Here is a 15,429-nt window from a genome sequence, read left to right as displayed (position 1 = left end):
GGTGGGCTCAGGATTGGGTCACTGCTTTTTGCAGATGATGTTGTCCTGTTTGCTTCATCAGGCCGTGATCTTCAGCTCTCTCTGGATCGGTTCGCAGCCGAGTGTGAAGCGGCTGGGATGAGAATCAGCACCTCCAAATCCGAGACCATGGTCCTCAGCCGGAAAAGGGTGGAGTGCCCTCTCAGGGTTGGTAGCAAGATCCTGCCTCAAGTGGAGGAGTTCAAGTATCTCGGGATCTTGTTCACGAGTGAGGGAAGAATGGAGCGTGAGATCGACAGGCGGATCGGTGCGGCATCCGCAGTAATGCGGGCGCTGCATCGGTCTGTCGTGGTGAAAAAGGAGCTGAGCCGCAAGGCGAAGCTCTCAATTTACCAGTCGATCTATGTTCCTACCCTCACCTATGGTCATGAACTATGGGTAGTGACCGAAAGAACGAGATCGCGAATACAAGCGGCTGAAATGAGTTTCCTCCGCAGGGTGTCTGGGCTTTCCCTTAAAGATAGGGTGAGAAGCTCAGTCATCCGGGAGGGGCTTAGAGTAGAGCCGCTGCTCCTCCGCATCGAGAGGAGTCAGATGAGGTGGCTCGGGCATCTGATCAGGATGCCTCCTGGACGCCTCCCTGGTGAGGTGTTCCGGGCACGTCCAACCGGGAGGAGGCCCCAGGGAAGACCTAGGACACGTTGGAGGGACTATGTCTCTCGACTGGCCTGGGAACGCCTTGGGATTCTCCCGGAAGAGCTAGAAGAAGTGGCCGGGGAGAGGGAAGTCTGGGCATCTCTGCTCAAGCTGCTGCCCCCGCGACCCGACCTCGGATAAGCGGGAGACAATGGATGGATGGATGGATAACAGAGGTGAACTCAGATGATGACGACGTTCTACATCAGAGAAAGAATGCATGTCGCACTTTTGCCGTCGCTGTACTTTGTATATGTACATGGGAAGCTTTGCAGTCTACTTGTGACTTTACGCTGTAGTAAGTAAGTAAATAAATCAGGATCAATAGGTAAATAACATTCAATCTAGCTCTTATATACAAAGTACAGTGACGGCAGCTTCCACCTGCATCCATAGACTCTTCAGTATGCAAGCGACTCTCCACACTAGTGTTTAGATCTGGACGGTGTATGTGCCCATAAAAAGAAGTCTGACTGCATTCTCGTACCATTGCTTCCGAACTGAATTGTAAGCATGCACTTTTCGTGGTATTACACATGTATTTTTTGAGCATGCCCGTGTCGATTAAACACAGGAAGCTCTGCAGTCTAGATCTGGGCGGTGCATGTGCCCAAAAATTAACATTTATATGTTACTTACATAAAAGCCAGATTGAATGTTATTTATTTTGATTTATTTACTTACTTTCTACAGTGTAAAGTCACAAGTAGACTGCAGAGCTTCCTGTTTAGCTATTACCTAAGCATCAGCATCTCTCTGCATGCCACAGTATTTAAGAAAATTGATTTTTTCAATCCATTGCATGGATATCACTGTCCCAAGATTTTGATAAAACATGATAAATCTTATTTTGTGGTTTTGTGCTTCAGTAAGAATTACAAATGTTTGCTCATTCCTGCCCAAGTTACTAATAAAATGGGTCAAATGTTCAGCTGGCACCACACCCTTTCCTCTGATTGGTGGATTTAAATGATGTGCCCCGCCCCCTGTTGGTTGATTGGTGAATTACAATTTGTCCCCTCCCTAAACCCACCCAGACTCCCACCCCTTCCACCTGATTGGCCCTGCTTTGTGTCAAGATCATTTTGATGGGTGTCAATCCCACCTTAATTCACCCCACCTCCACCTGATTGGTCAAGCTTTGTGTCAAGAGCAGTTTGATGGATGCTGCCCCTCGGTCTGTCAACACCTGTTTTTTGGTTGGCAATCCCCTCCCTGCCCCTTCTCCTGAGGCCCTTTATATCAAAAGAACGACCTTGCCATGAGATCGAAGCCTGATCGACATGTCCAGACATGAATTGCCCACCTCTGACAGGTGAAAAGAACACGTTCAAATAAGTCCCCTCGCTTTTGAAAGTTGTGTATAAAAAGCAGTTCATCTTCTTCGGCTCTAAAGACTCTGTGAAGAAATGGAATCTATTACCAGTGCCCCAGTGAAATGTCGGATCCGCAGGGTCAATTTGAATGCCCATTGGAAAGGAGTTAAAAGACATTTGTTGCCCGAGTTTCTTGAAGCTGAAGTGGCAGACAAGGATCGGACTAAGTCGTGTGAAACACAGGCCGAATCAGGCGATGACGAAAAGGAAAACTACCCGCCACCTTTAGTATTCAAGGCATGACTTTCTGAAAGCTGAAGTGGCGGACGAGTAACAGACTAAGTTGTCTGAAACATCGATAGAATCGAGCGATGACAAAATGGAAACCCCACCTTTATTCTATGCCACGCCTCTTCCTTTTACAATAAATACTCAGCCTGTTATCAGCCGGGCCCAGATCAAGAACCCAGCAATTTCAGAACTCGTTGAAGCTTTTAAAGCTCTCCCCATATCAGCTGCTACAGACTCTGAAATGACGGCTGTTGGCGTAACAACCTCAGGGGTCCCGCCTGAGGCTCCAAAGCCTGAATCTTACCAACTCTATAACTCGGACAGAGAGTTCGAGATCGACTGCATTCAGGGCAACCAAGAATCTGACCAGCCATTTTTTAGTGTACGGCCTGATTACAGTCTGTGGTCTAGAGACATTGAGGCAGATGGTCTATTCCATTCTCCAGGACCGGTAATGTGTACCTCTGTCTCCTCTGATGGTGCTCAGACGGATACCTCTTACCTAGCTCCAGGACAACCGTGGGTGAACAGACAAGCTCCACAGGAACCAGTGTCGATTGGACTTTCTGAGACAGATATGGATTGTCCTGATGGTGTGCTGCCTGAAACCTGGAATAAGGCCCAGCAACTTGTTAAAGGGCTGTTGACATCTCTGCTGGACATTATTGTCTACCGCGACCAGAAAAAAGAATGTCAAGGCTGCGAGATAGACCATCCCAGCCAGACAAGACATTCCTGCCTCAGTGAACCTGATAGCGCCTACCGCGTAGGACGCTTTCAGAAGATTCTGATGATTTTCCGCAAGTCTTGGTTGAAATGATTGGCTGTGAAAGTTCTAGGGTATTATAACATTTTACTTCCATTTCACAAAACACATGTGGTGATTAAAAAGACTGTTGATGAACTTGAAAATACCTACTCTATTCGTGATGCTATAATGCAGTCATTTTATGAAATGGATGAACACTCCTACTCTGTAACCCGCCGTATTGCACATGAGTTTTGTAAGCGTAACCTTGATCATGAGGGCTGTAAGAACCCCTGGGGTGAATATGACCTGGAATATGCTGATGTGGTAGAACTTGTTGGTAATTCTGAACATGAGGCCGTACCAGTCTGAACAACTCAGATTACTAAATAAATGTTTTCTAAGTTGATAAGTTGTGTCAGTGTCTGTTTTATCACCGGCGATGGAGCAGGTCTTGGAAAAAACATATAACTTTGAGAACGTGGGATCCTTGGGATGTAAAGAATCCTTGAAAAGAGCTCTCTTGCAATTGGATCACAATATTAGGGACCAAGAGGTGTCCGAGTGGTTATCGGGGCAATACACCTACACGATACATAAACCAGCCAGAATCCATTTTAAAAGGAATAAGGTGTATGTTTCCAATATAGACGGGCAATGGCAGATCAGCCTTGCAGATATGACAAACCTGGCCGACTATAACCAAGGTTACAAGTATTTATTGACTTATATAGATATTCTTTCTAAATATGCCTGGGTCCGGGTTCTGAAAAACAAAACAGGTAAAGAAGTGAATTTCAAAATCAACCCGGAGAACACTGGTTGGCAATACATTTCAGAGAAGACGTAACTGGAGAATTTTTCAATTCCTATGGCGCCCCACCAGACTTTATCTATTTTCCTGAGGAAATATACAGCTTTTTAAACAGAAACTGTAAAGAAATTATTCACCATACCCGACAGCTTCAAAGCTGGTTTTCCACCGTCTGTGGGCAACACTGTATTTTTTCCTGCATCACAGTGGGAAAGGACACCCTTATAAAGATGTCATGAACCTGTATTTTAACAAAGTCACCAAAACAATTATATGGTTCAAAAATTTGTCAGCACCTTGTCTAAGAACACTTCTAGAGGTTTTCAGGATCACCCCTGTATGCAAAGTTCTATGACCTGTAATTATCTTAATAAAGAATAGGCAGGCTGTGTAATCAAATGTAATATTTTATTAAACAAAAATATAATTACATTTCAATAAGGAGTCCATTCATTCTTTTTGCAAGATCTGGTTTTCTTGCCAACAGGTATATCGTAAGCAGCGGCAGCAGCAGCAGCAGCGACCCTGTCCGGGGCAGAAGGTTTGAATCTCTCCAGAAGTTCTTTCGTGTCGGCGTTTGGCACGGCGGATGCCGGAATGTTCAAACTGGCCATGGCCTTGAAAAAATCTTTCCACCCCCTAGGTCTTAAATAGGATGTTATGTTGTGGCGGGCAGTCAAGTTCCACATTAGATTGACCATATTCGTACCGGCTAATGGTTCTCCACGAAACACAAGCTCTCCCAAGGCATTCCAGTAGGTTGTATTAGTATTATGCGACATTTTCTGTAAAATAATTTCGGTATATTTCTTTGATTTATCCGGCGCACTTTTCAAAATCTCATTGTACACCCGATCTTCTGCTTTTTTCACAAAGGTAAGGTATCTTTGCAAGACGGTCATATAAAGTTTTTCTTTTGCATCGGTGCTCAAGTCACTATGTTTGAGTATGAATTTCATTTGTTTATCCAGGTCACTTTCTGTAACGCTTAAAAGGTCGCTGGAAGCTGGGGCTTTCTGTTGCAATTGAGTCATTTGTTGTTGAGGTACCAGGTACATCTTGCGTGTGTATTCCATATTTATAATCTCAAACCTATTAAACTAGTTATGAAAGGAATGGCCGCGCTTAATAGGGCTCCGAGAAACCATCCTTTCTAATTTTAAAGGGCTTTTTTCTTTTTAACGGTAAGTTTTTTACCGCTGAGTTTTTTAATGGCACAACGATGCTTCTTCAACAGCTTGAACTGTCTGGAAGTCAGTGGTACATTGCCTTTTAAAGTATTGAGAGCTATTTCGGCCAGAGCGTAAATTAAATCGTCCGGAGACTTGCTCAATACTGCTTTTCTTCGGCGAAAAGAAACCCTATGCAGGGTCATGAGCAGAGGGAGATGTCTTTTAATTCTGCACAACATGGCTTTGGGCATACTGCTCAATTTTGTAGGTAAGAAGTTCAATGAGTCAATAAATCTCAAGTCATAATCTTCTTCTATAAAACACATTAGTTTACATCCCTGAGTTGTAACAAATGGAGTTTGCCCGCTCTCGACGAGATATCCATCCATCCATTTTCCAACCCGCTGAATCCGAACACAGGGTCACGGGGTTCTGCTGGAGCCAATCCCAGCCAACACAGGGCACAAGGCAGGAAACAATCCTGGGCAGGGTGCCAACCCACCGCAGGACACACACAAACACACCAAGCACACACTAGGGCCAATTTAGAATCACCAATCCACCTAACCTGCATGTCTGTGGAATGTGGGAGGAAACCAGAGCACCCGGAGGAAACCCACACAGACACGGGGAGAACATGCAAACTCCACGCAGGGAGGACCCGAGAATCGAACCCAGGGCCCCAGATCTCCCAACTGCGAGGCAGCAGCGATACCCACTGCGCCACCGTGCTCGACGAGATATTTCATTAGGAAATAGCTGTCATACCCCTTAGAATTGTGAGCTATGAACGTGTAATCTTGGTATTTCGGGTGTCGATATCTGTTGAAGAACTTTGCTACGCAGTCCTCACCGGCCTGACTCCACGATTTACCGTTCCAATGAATGCAGTGGATGTAATTTGGGATGTGGGTTCCGTCATCTTGACGGCACTCAAAATCATAGAACACATACTTTTCGTGGACTGGTCTTTGTGGAAAGCTTTGAATAAAACATTGATGATTTTCATCTGACTCTTTCATAACAACTCTACAAGCGCAGCAGTGTCTGGGGTGACACTTGTGAGGTTTTGAATCAGCTTTCAACCTGTATCTCTGGTAACAGAGAGTGCAGACTTTAAGGACGTCGCAGATGCTTTCAGATTGACGCATCTTTTCATTAAATTTATGCATTTTGTGGAGCTCAAAGGAAATCCTTGATCAGCAAAAACGATTGCAATCTGGGCATCGAAAAGCCTCATCATCAACCCATTGGCAGTTTGTAGATAAACAGACGTTACAGTGATGGTCGCGGCGATGTCGTGACGGACTACAATATCCCATGTAGCAGAAATCGCAGATATAGTCAAATCTCAGAAATCCTTTTAGATTCAAAATACCGTAATAATGCTCATTGTGCAAAAACAGGAATGCCGTCTTTGGTTTGCTGGCACGGGACGCTTCAAATTTTAATAGAGCACTAGTGTTCGGTTCCGGGTACCAGACGATAATTTTAATACCCAAAAGCCTCTTAAATTTTTCAATAACTGAAAATGCTACTTTCTGATCCAGTGTGTCACACACGTGCGAGTAGGGGGACGTTGTGTGGACCAAGTAAAGGTAATTCCACGCCAGGCCAGGGGAGGGTGGGGTGCACTAAACCTTCTCCTGTTGTCTCTGCAGACCAGCCGTGGGAAAATCTGAATCAAGAACGTCACTTCCAGTTCCGGCACCTAGAAGAACGTCAGTTCCAGTTCCGGCGCCTAGAAGAACGTCACTTCCAGTTCCGGCACCCAGGCTGATATCAGAAAAACATCACTTCTGGTTACCCTACATCACTTCCGGTTACCCTACATCACTTCCTGTCTGACCACTTAAAACCGCCATCTTTTCCAACCTTCATCAGTTCACTCTTGGACTCAGTATGATCAACAACTCTGTTGAATGAAAAGAAAACCTTTGCAGCTAGGAACATTATACGGGTTGCTGCCCCAAACCTTTACATGTGTGTTGAGTCTTTTCCTTTTACAAGTGATAATCCGGCCCTGACGTGCCATTGACGGGCCTCTTGTTCACACAATTTCTGGTTGTTTCTGTACCTATCGTTTAATACAGCCAGCAAACCCCTGGCAAAACAGCACTGATCATCCAGGTTGAAGGAGATCCAAAGGTGCTTCCATTTCTTTTGCACAATTATATCAATGAAAATGATACATGCTTAATGCCTAGACCCCCCCAGATGGGGCCCTCACAACCTGAACGATTAGCATCAGACCGGAATCGGCTAAAAGAGTAGTGTGACTCTGGAGAAGTAATTCAATTTGGTTAAAAAAGTTCTCAACAGAAAGTGTACCAGCGGGGGTTAGGGAAAAGACACTGGGATTGAGAGAATCGGCATGTAATTCTAGCTGGACTAGATCCTTAGGATTCAAAGTGCTCGCAAAACTGTCTAATATTTGCTGAAGGGTCTCGTGTATATGATTAAAAACTTCGGCGAATGAATCAAGTTTGTAGATCTCTGAAAAAATGAAACGGTGTCTAATCTCGATATTGTTAAATTTTGAACGCTCAGTTATAGACAAATTATTTAATCTAGATGTAGAGGGCTGAGGGGAGGTTACTGACGGCTCTGGAGATGAAGGATTCGCCGTATGCAAGGTAGATGACTGTGGAGAGTTAGCATCGACACTCAAGTTTGTCCTAGATGGATTAGTCACTCCAGCTCCTGTCTGAGGATGTAAGGCTGAATTATCCAACACTGTTAAGTCATCAACAGGCGAGTGTTGAAGACGGGCCTTACTTGTACCTGAGGTAGAAGGTTCTATTACTGAATCGTTCAATGTAGTCAAGTCGTCGGTAGGTAAGTGTTGAAGTGGGGATCTACTTGTACCTGAGGTGGAAGGTTGTATTACTGGACCGTTCAACTTAGTCAAGTCGTCGTAGGTAAGTGTTGAAGTGGGGATCTACTTGTACCTGCCTTTTCCTTCTCTCACTCTCCTCGTACTTCAGGCAGAGGTGGGGGTACAGGTTTGCTTTTATCTCGTCAGTGGCGTTTTTCACCTAATCTTCACCATCTCAACTTCTCCTCCTTTGAATTCCACTCTGTTACTGTCACACATCCAACAAAACTCCACATTGTTGTTCCTTATCGTCCTCCAGGCCCTCCAGGAAACTTCATCGATGAGCTTGATTTCCTTCTGAGCTCCTTCCCAGATGATGAGTCTCCTCTCTTGCTCCTCGGTGATTTCAACCTTCCAAGAGACGGAATACACACCAGTGGACTTGTGATGCTTCTGTCGTCCTTTGGTCTATCCCTTGGTGACTCTCCTCCAACCCATAAAGCTGGCAACACTCTTGACCTGGTATCATTCAGATCACTTCCTATTTTCAATATATTGTCTACTCCTCTACATGTCTCTGACCATCATCTTCTGTCCTTCAGATTTCCTCTTCTGACTTACTCTTCTCAACCACCTTCTACCCCCATGACTACCCGCAGAAATCTCAATTCACTTTTTCTATCTTTTCTCTCCTCAGCTGTCCTATCATCCTTATCTCCCCCTAACTGTGCTGAACCAAGCACATCAACTGTTGAGTCTGCTACCAACAGTCTTCTCTCCTCTCTCCACAACTCTTTTAATCAACTCTGCCCTTTGTCTTCCAGGCCAAAGCGTACTTCTCCTCCAACCCCATGGCTGTTGGAGACACTACGAAACAACCGCATACAACTAAGAGCAGCAGAAAGAAGATGGAGGAAAACGCATCATAACAGTGACCTCCTTTCTTTTCAATCTCTCTTATCAAAGTTTGCTACTGACTTAACTTCTGCCAAATCTTCCTTCTACAGAACCAAGTTTGAAGAATCCATATCCAACCCTCGCAAACTTTTTGCCACTTTTTCTTCACTGCTTAAGTCACCATCTCCTTCTGTCTCCCCAGCTCTCTCGCCAGAGGACTTTGCTACATTCTTTGAGGATAAGGTTGCTACTATCCGTAGTTCCTTCCCTCAGACTGACATGTTGCCCACCCACTCTCAACCGACCTACGCTACCCAGCTTCATCACTTCACTCCACTTTCTCACGAGGAAGTGTCTCAGATCCTGATGGCCAGCAACCCCACAACATGTTCACTCGACCCGATCCCCTCAGGTACGTTTCAGCTCATCTCTCAGGATCTTCTCCCACACATCACACACATAGTTAATGGCTCCGTAACGACTGGCCATGTTCCCACTGCCTTTAAGTCTGCTGTTGTCACACCAATTCTTAAGAAACCTACTCTGGACTGCTCAGATGTTAACCACTACAGACCAGTATCCCTGCTCTCTTTTCATTCTAAAGTACTGGAACGAGCAGTTTATAACCAACTTAATGTGTTTTTGTTTAATAACGCCCTTCTTGACCCTCACCAGTCTGGATTCAAAGCAGCTCATTCTACCGAGACTGCGCTTCTTGCTGTCTCTGAAACACTTCACACAGCCAGATCTACCAACCTGTCCTCAGTTCTCATACTTTTGGACCTATCTGCAGCCTTTGACACGGTCAACCATCAGATACTTCTGGAAACTCTCTCTAGTCTTGGGATCTCAGGCACTGTCTGGCAATGGTTTGCTTCTTACCTTGCTGACCTGACATTCCAGGTTGCCTGGCAAGGCTCCCAGTCAGCTCCACGAAGACTGACCACTGGTGTTCCTCAGGGCTCTGTCCTAGGACCCCTTCTCTTCTCCTTATACACAGGTTCTCTTGGGAAGGTAATAGCTGGACATGGATTCTCTTACCACTGCTATGCAGATGACATTCAACTCATTCTCTCCTTTCCACCAGATGACCAGCAGGTCTCAACCCGCATCTCAAACTGCCTTGCTGATATCTCCTCTTGGATGACATCCCACCACCTCAAGTTGAATCCCAGCAAGACTGAACTCTTGTACATCAAAGGCAACTCATCTCCGAATCTTGACCTTGCAATCTCTTTTGACAACTCGGTTATCGTCCCCTCAAAAACAACAAGAAGTCTTGGTGTCACTCTAGATGAAGAATTGTCTTTTTCTCCACACATCAGCAACCTCTCCAGGTCCTGCAGATATCTTCTTTACAACATCAGGAGAATCCGCCCCTTTCTCACTACAGAGGCTACTCAGCTTCTCGTCCAGACCTTGGTCATCTTTAAGCTGGACTACTGCAACTCTCTGATGTCTGGACTTTCACTAAAGGCAACACGACCACTTCAATTGATCCAGAATGCAGCTGCAAGACTCATGTTCCCAAATTCTCACACACTACACCTCTGCTGCGGAACCTGCACTGGCTCCCTGTGGCTGCCCGCATCAGGTTCAAAACCCTAACACTTGCCTTTAAGGCCAAAACTGGAACTGCACCACCTTACATATCAGCACTGGTTAAGCAGCGTGTCACTTCTCGCTCTCTCAGAACATCAAGCACTGCTTGTCTCGAACCACCCTTACTTAAAAGAAGAGGACGACATGCATCAAGACTCTTTGCAGTGTTGGCTCCTCAGTGGTGGAACGAACTTCCTCTTGCTGTACGAACAGCGGAGACCCTCACTATCTTCAAACGTCGTCTGAAGACACACTTCTTTAAACAGCACTTGGGGGACTAAAGTCCCCATACTTTTTTCTACCCTTTTCTCAAAAAAAAAAAAAAAATTTGTACTAACTCCTAGTACTAACAACTTACTATTATTTTCTTCTAGCATGGTTTTGTGTACAACTTGGTCAGCGGTAACTTGTTTAATGACAGTAGATTTAATCCTAGCCTTAAAGACTGAAGAACAGTTGTAGACTACTAAGCACTGTTGTAAGTCGCTCTGGATAAGAGCGTTTGCTAAATGATGTAAATGTAAATGTAAATGTAGAAGGTTGTGGGGATTTTACATTCGTGTCTAGGGCGCTAGGCTGTTATGAAGGACTGGGATCTGAAGACGTTCTGGCCTCAGACTAGGTATTATTCAATAGCTCCAGCAGAGCGTTAACCATGGCTATTTCAACAGAATTTTGAACCCGGAGCGAATTATTAATGATGTCAAAATTGTCGATTGGTTGTGTAACTGGGGATGGTGCTTGAAAAATTCAAGGAGATCGCGACAGTGCGGGGATTTTAGGTGGCTTTTTAGGATATTCTAGGTTATCAAACATATCTTTTAATAGTCTCAGGTTTTCACTGGATGGTCTTTTCCTACCTTTAGTCCCTCCAGGATGTTCACATTCGCTCTCGCTATCGGTATCGCGGCTGCTGGTGTTGCCACTATACCTGTTTTCAGACATGACCTAAATTTAATCAAAGGCTGCAGTTATGAACACAGGATATAACAATTTGCAGTCAATGTTATTTTAATGAAAAAAGTAATATAAAACCTATCCTTTAATCTCTGGTCAGACCCATGTAAAAAGCATACATATGTATCAAATGTATTCTCATTTCGGGCCTGGAATTGTACACAGGAGACTCTGATTCTACAATTCAATCCAGTAACCAGCGAAGAACGTCAGCCAACTCTGCACGCTCCGGTCTTTCTCGGCATCTCTGCTCATTGTAATGACGAAGGGAATATCGGGATGAATAACGAATTCTACACCGAGACCCGTAGTCGGAGTGAGGCATTGACGGCAAAGCGGAGGAGAATGTAAGAGACTCGAACGAAGATTGAACTCAGAGGGTACAGGAGAATGCTGAAAGCTGCTCTCAGAGGGCGGCGGTGCTTGCGCGGTCTTCGGATTCTGCCAGTATTGGTAGATTGATAGATTTTCTGAACTGTCCAGCAGTTGCATTAAAACACCCGGTGGACTGGGATCTGGAAATAAAGTTTGACCTTCTCAGTTAAAGACATCTTTTCACAAAATCTGGAGATATGCATACAACCTATGTTTCTTCGATAAACTGAAACTTAAAATGACACTTACTGCGATTGGACAGATCAGGGGAAGCCCTTTGAGAAGCTGTTTCAGATTGTAAAGGGCTATCATCTAGGAAAAAAAATGCATGCACTCTTTAAAACAACATTTCCCCTTCCAGTGCACGCAGCAGCTCAAACAAAATGATCTGATATTAGTTTCAAGGTAACCCTCTCACCACTGGAAAGCCTTATAATAGATCTGTCTGGATGTCACTGCATTCGATACATAAGCAAATAAATGGCTTGCAACATCTGTTTATATGATAGATAGATTTTCATTTTTAAAACAACCTTTGTTAATGTATCACGAAAAATTTTCCATTATACATCTGGCCTTATACACAAATATTCACACACACATACACACACACACACACAGTTCATGCACTTAATTAATCCCTGCACATTTTAAGCCTCATCACCCCCTTTCATGCCCGGTTCAGATAGATAGCAGTATGTAAATATAAAAATTCTATTTTTATGATAGCAAGACAGACTCTCGCACATTATAGACTATTTTTAACTACCCAAAGCACTTTACACAGATGTCCGCTTACACTTTGCATACAATGTACTCTTTAACAAAACACACATGCAATCCCTACACTAAGATGGATAACAACTTTTTAAAATCTAAAGACGTAAATAAAAACAGACATCCTGGTGGAGTCAAAACTTAATTGAATTACCCGTTTCAGTAACAGAAAAAACTACTATTGCTTGCTTCAGTAATGTGAATTTCTACATTAATCATCATACACTTAGATAGATAGATAGATAGATAGATAGATAGATAGATAGATAGATAGATAGATAGATAGATAGATAGATAGATAGATAGATGTAAATATAAAATGCTACAACTTATATTATACACACACGAGTGCGCTCACATGCCTACACACACAGAGAGATGGTACTGAGCATAATAATTAACCTATGCTCAACATCATTTTGGATTTTAATCCCCCCTCTCGTTTTAAACAGATATCATTTTTGAAAAAGGGACTTACCGGTTTCCGAGTAATAGACCGAAGAATCAACTTGGAAATATTGACCTAAGGATAAAATTTAAGGATTCAGCCATACATTTTTTTAAAGCATTCTCGTTTGACGCGTATAATAATCAATAATACGACGTACCGTGATCTTGATTGTCGGGACTCTCGGGAGAATAGTCTGTATTCACAATAATTATATTTCATTTAGTCCTTTCCATAAAAAAATAGAAAACTGTTCTAATAAGATAATGAAGACACACCGTTTTGTCTTTCGACGAGATTCGGTGTCATCTTTCAGTATTAACGGCAAGCGGAGTAATGAGACGGAGTCTGACTAAACGATTATTTATATACAGTGGAACCTCTGTTTACGAGTAACTTGGTTTACGAGTGTTTTGCAAGACGAACTAAAATTTTTAATAAGTTTTGACTTGATAAACGAGCGACATCTTGCAATACGAGTAGTATGTTTACGCTTTGTCTGCTGAGCGTCATGTAATCACAACTGAGCTGATGGTTCTTCTCTCTCTCGCTGCGGGATTGTGGGCAATCGTCTCCTATTCTCCATCTGAGTCGGTGTGCCTCACTCATATAGTCAACATCTGTACAAGCGCATACTGTTTACTGCAGCATTGTGACTGTGTGTGTGTGTGTGCGCATGTGTGTGTGCTGTGACGTGCGAACCCCCGTCTTGCACCCCAAAACACGAAGCTGAGTCTCAGTACTTTAACAACACCAGCTTTATTCAGCTTGAAACAACAACAGCGCGGTTATTTACCGTAGCAGGATCTGCCACTCTCCTATACACAGACACAGCAGTCAGGCAGGGTCGTGGCCAAGTAGTACTGTGCCCTGCGCATTTATAATGTTCCCTGTTCCTTGTATCACCCATCGACGGCAGGTGCTTATAGCATGTCCGCGATCTTTTCGGATTTGCTTTTACGGCGAACTGCTATTGATTTGGGACGCTCTTCTGCGTGTCGTTCCGTTGGGTGGACTCCCACAAGAGTTTAGAAACTCACTCACACCAACCATGATTCTTTTCAAAGGTAAAGTGCAGGTTAATTTGTTTTATGTATTTTTACTTTATATTTTGTAGTAATCATTTTTATATGAACAGTTTTGGGTTGTGGAACGAATCATCTGAGTTTCCATTATTTCTTATGGGGAAATTCATTTTGATATATGAGTGCTTTGGACTGCGAGCACGTTTCCGGAACGAATTATGCTTGCAAACCGAGGTTCCACTGTATACAGAAAAGAGCAGGGCATTGCAGACAGTGATTTCTTTTAGTAAATGTGTGCCCTTTGGCCCACATTTTAAATGGACAGCTGTGTAATGGGTTGGTGTCTGGCCGAAGGCTTATATCTAAACACCTATACACCGAAAAGAACGGTATTTTTTTAAAAGCCGCCTTTGTAATAAGGAGATTGCTTAAAGCAGGTGTGCGCCCCCTGATTGAGCATCTTTAAGATCACTTTACACTGACCACTGGAAGATATCCATCCATCCATCCATTTTCCAACCCACTGAATCCGAATACAGGGTCACGGGGGTCTGCACTGGAAGATATGACCTGATTTAAAAGATTTATGTTTGAACCGTCTCTTGCATCAACAAAATGCTTGATCAGGTCGCACTGCTGTGACCGCTAAAGTGTGAGTCGCCCCTTCTGGCTTCCCACGTCTGGAGAGGGGGTCAACACATGTTTGTGAAGGAGCTGAAAAATGACCGCAGTATTCGTGGAGTGGCGAAAGAATGTTTAAAGCACCTTTTTCTGCCACCAGAATGGCCGAGTGGTTAAGGCGTTGGACTTAAGATCCAATGGGCAAATGCCCGCGTGGGTTCAATCCCCACTTCTGGTAGCTGGTCATTCAAGCGTGTCCCGTTCACTGTGTGTCTGGGTACAATTTCTCACTTTTAGAAAGTTAAACGAAATGCTTCCGCAATGTGGATCCTTAGCTCAGCTGAAAATACATAAATGTACTTGATTATTTAAAATGGGATGTATTTGATAGAAAAGGGTTTGTTTTAGATAGATTTTTATATAAATTATAATTATAATTATAATTATAAAGCAAAGGATAGATTTTTTATATGTGATTTATAAGGGAATTACTGTATACTATTTACCTCTGTGTGATTTTTAAAAGGCTTATATCGAAGTAGTTATCTTGTGCTTTACATGCATTACCTAAAATCCTTTAACTTCAAAAGTTAAAAAGTACAAAACTTGCGTCTGAGCTAAGGAGGGGCTGCGTGTGTTCAGGGCCTCACACAGCTGGGTGCCCATCAGCTTTGAGCTATACAGGCATATGCCTGCTCGTACGCCCGCAAGGACTCACCCAGCGGGATACCGGTCAGCTTTGAGCTACATGCACTTGCCTGGTCTCTACACACTGAGACATGATCTCAGGGCCTGTCTGCCGACCTTTCTGTGAGACACCTGATTCACAGCTGCAGCCTTTCCCCATTCTGTGAGATGAGGAAAGGCTGATTGACTGCAGGACCTGTAAGTGT

At 43.8% G+C, this 15,429-nt stretch overlaps 1 non-coding gene across 1 annotated transcript; it reads left to right on the top strand.

The window, feature by feature from the left end:
* The first annotated feature begins 14,691 nt into the window (after positions 1-14,691).
* On the top strand, positions 14,692-14,774 carry trnal-uaa (transfer RNA leucine (anticodon UAA)). Its single transcript has one exon. It is a non-coding gene; the product is annotated as a tRNA-Leu (tRNA).
* The last annotated feature ends 655 nt before the right edge of the window (positions 14,775-15,429 follow it).

Source organism: Erpetoichthys calabaricus, chromosome 4, assembly GCF_900747795.2.
Source record: "Erpetoichthys calabaricus chromosome 4, fErpCal1.3, whole genome shotgun sequence".
Classification (NCBI taxonomy): Eukaryota; Metazoa; Chordata; class Cladistia; order Polypteriformes; family Polypteridae; genus Erpetoichthys; species Erpetoichthys calabaricus.
The sequence above is the reverse complement of the archived record's forward strand: the minus strand, read 5'-3'. Positions and strand labels throughout refer to the sequence as shown.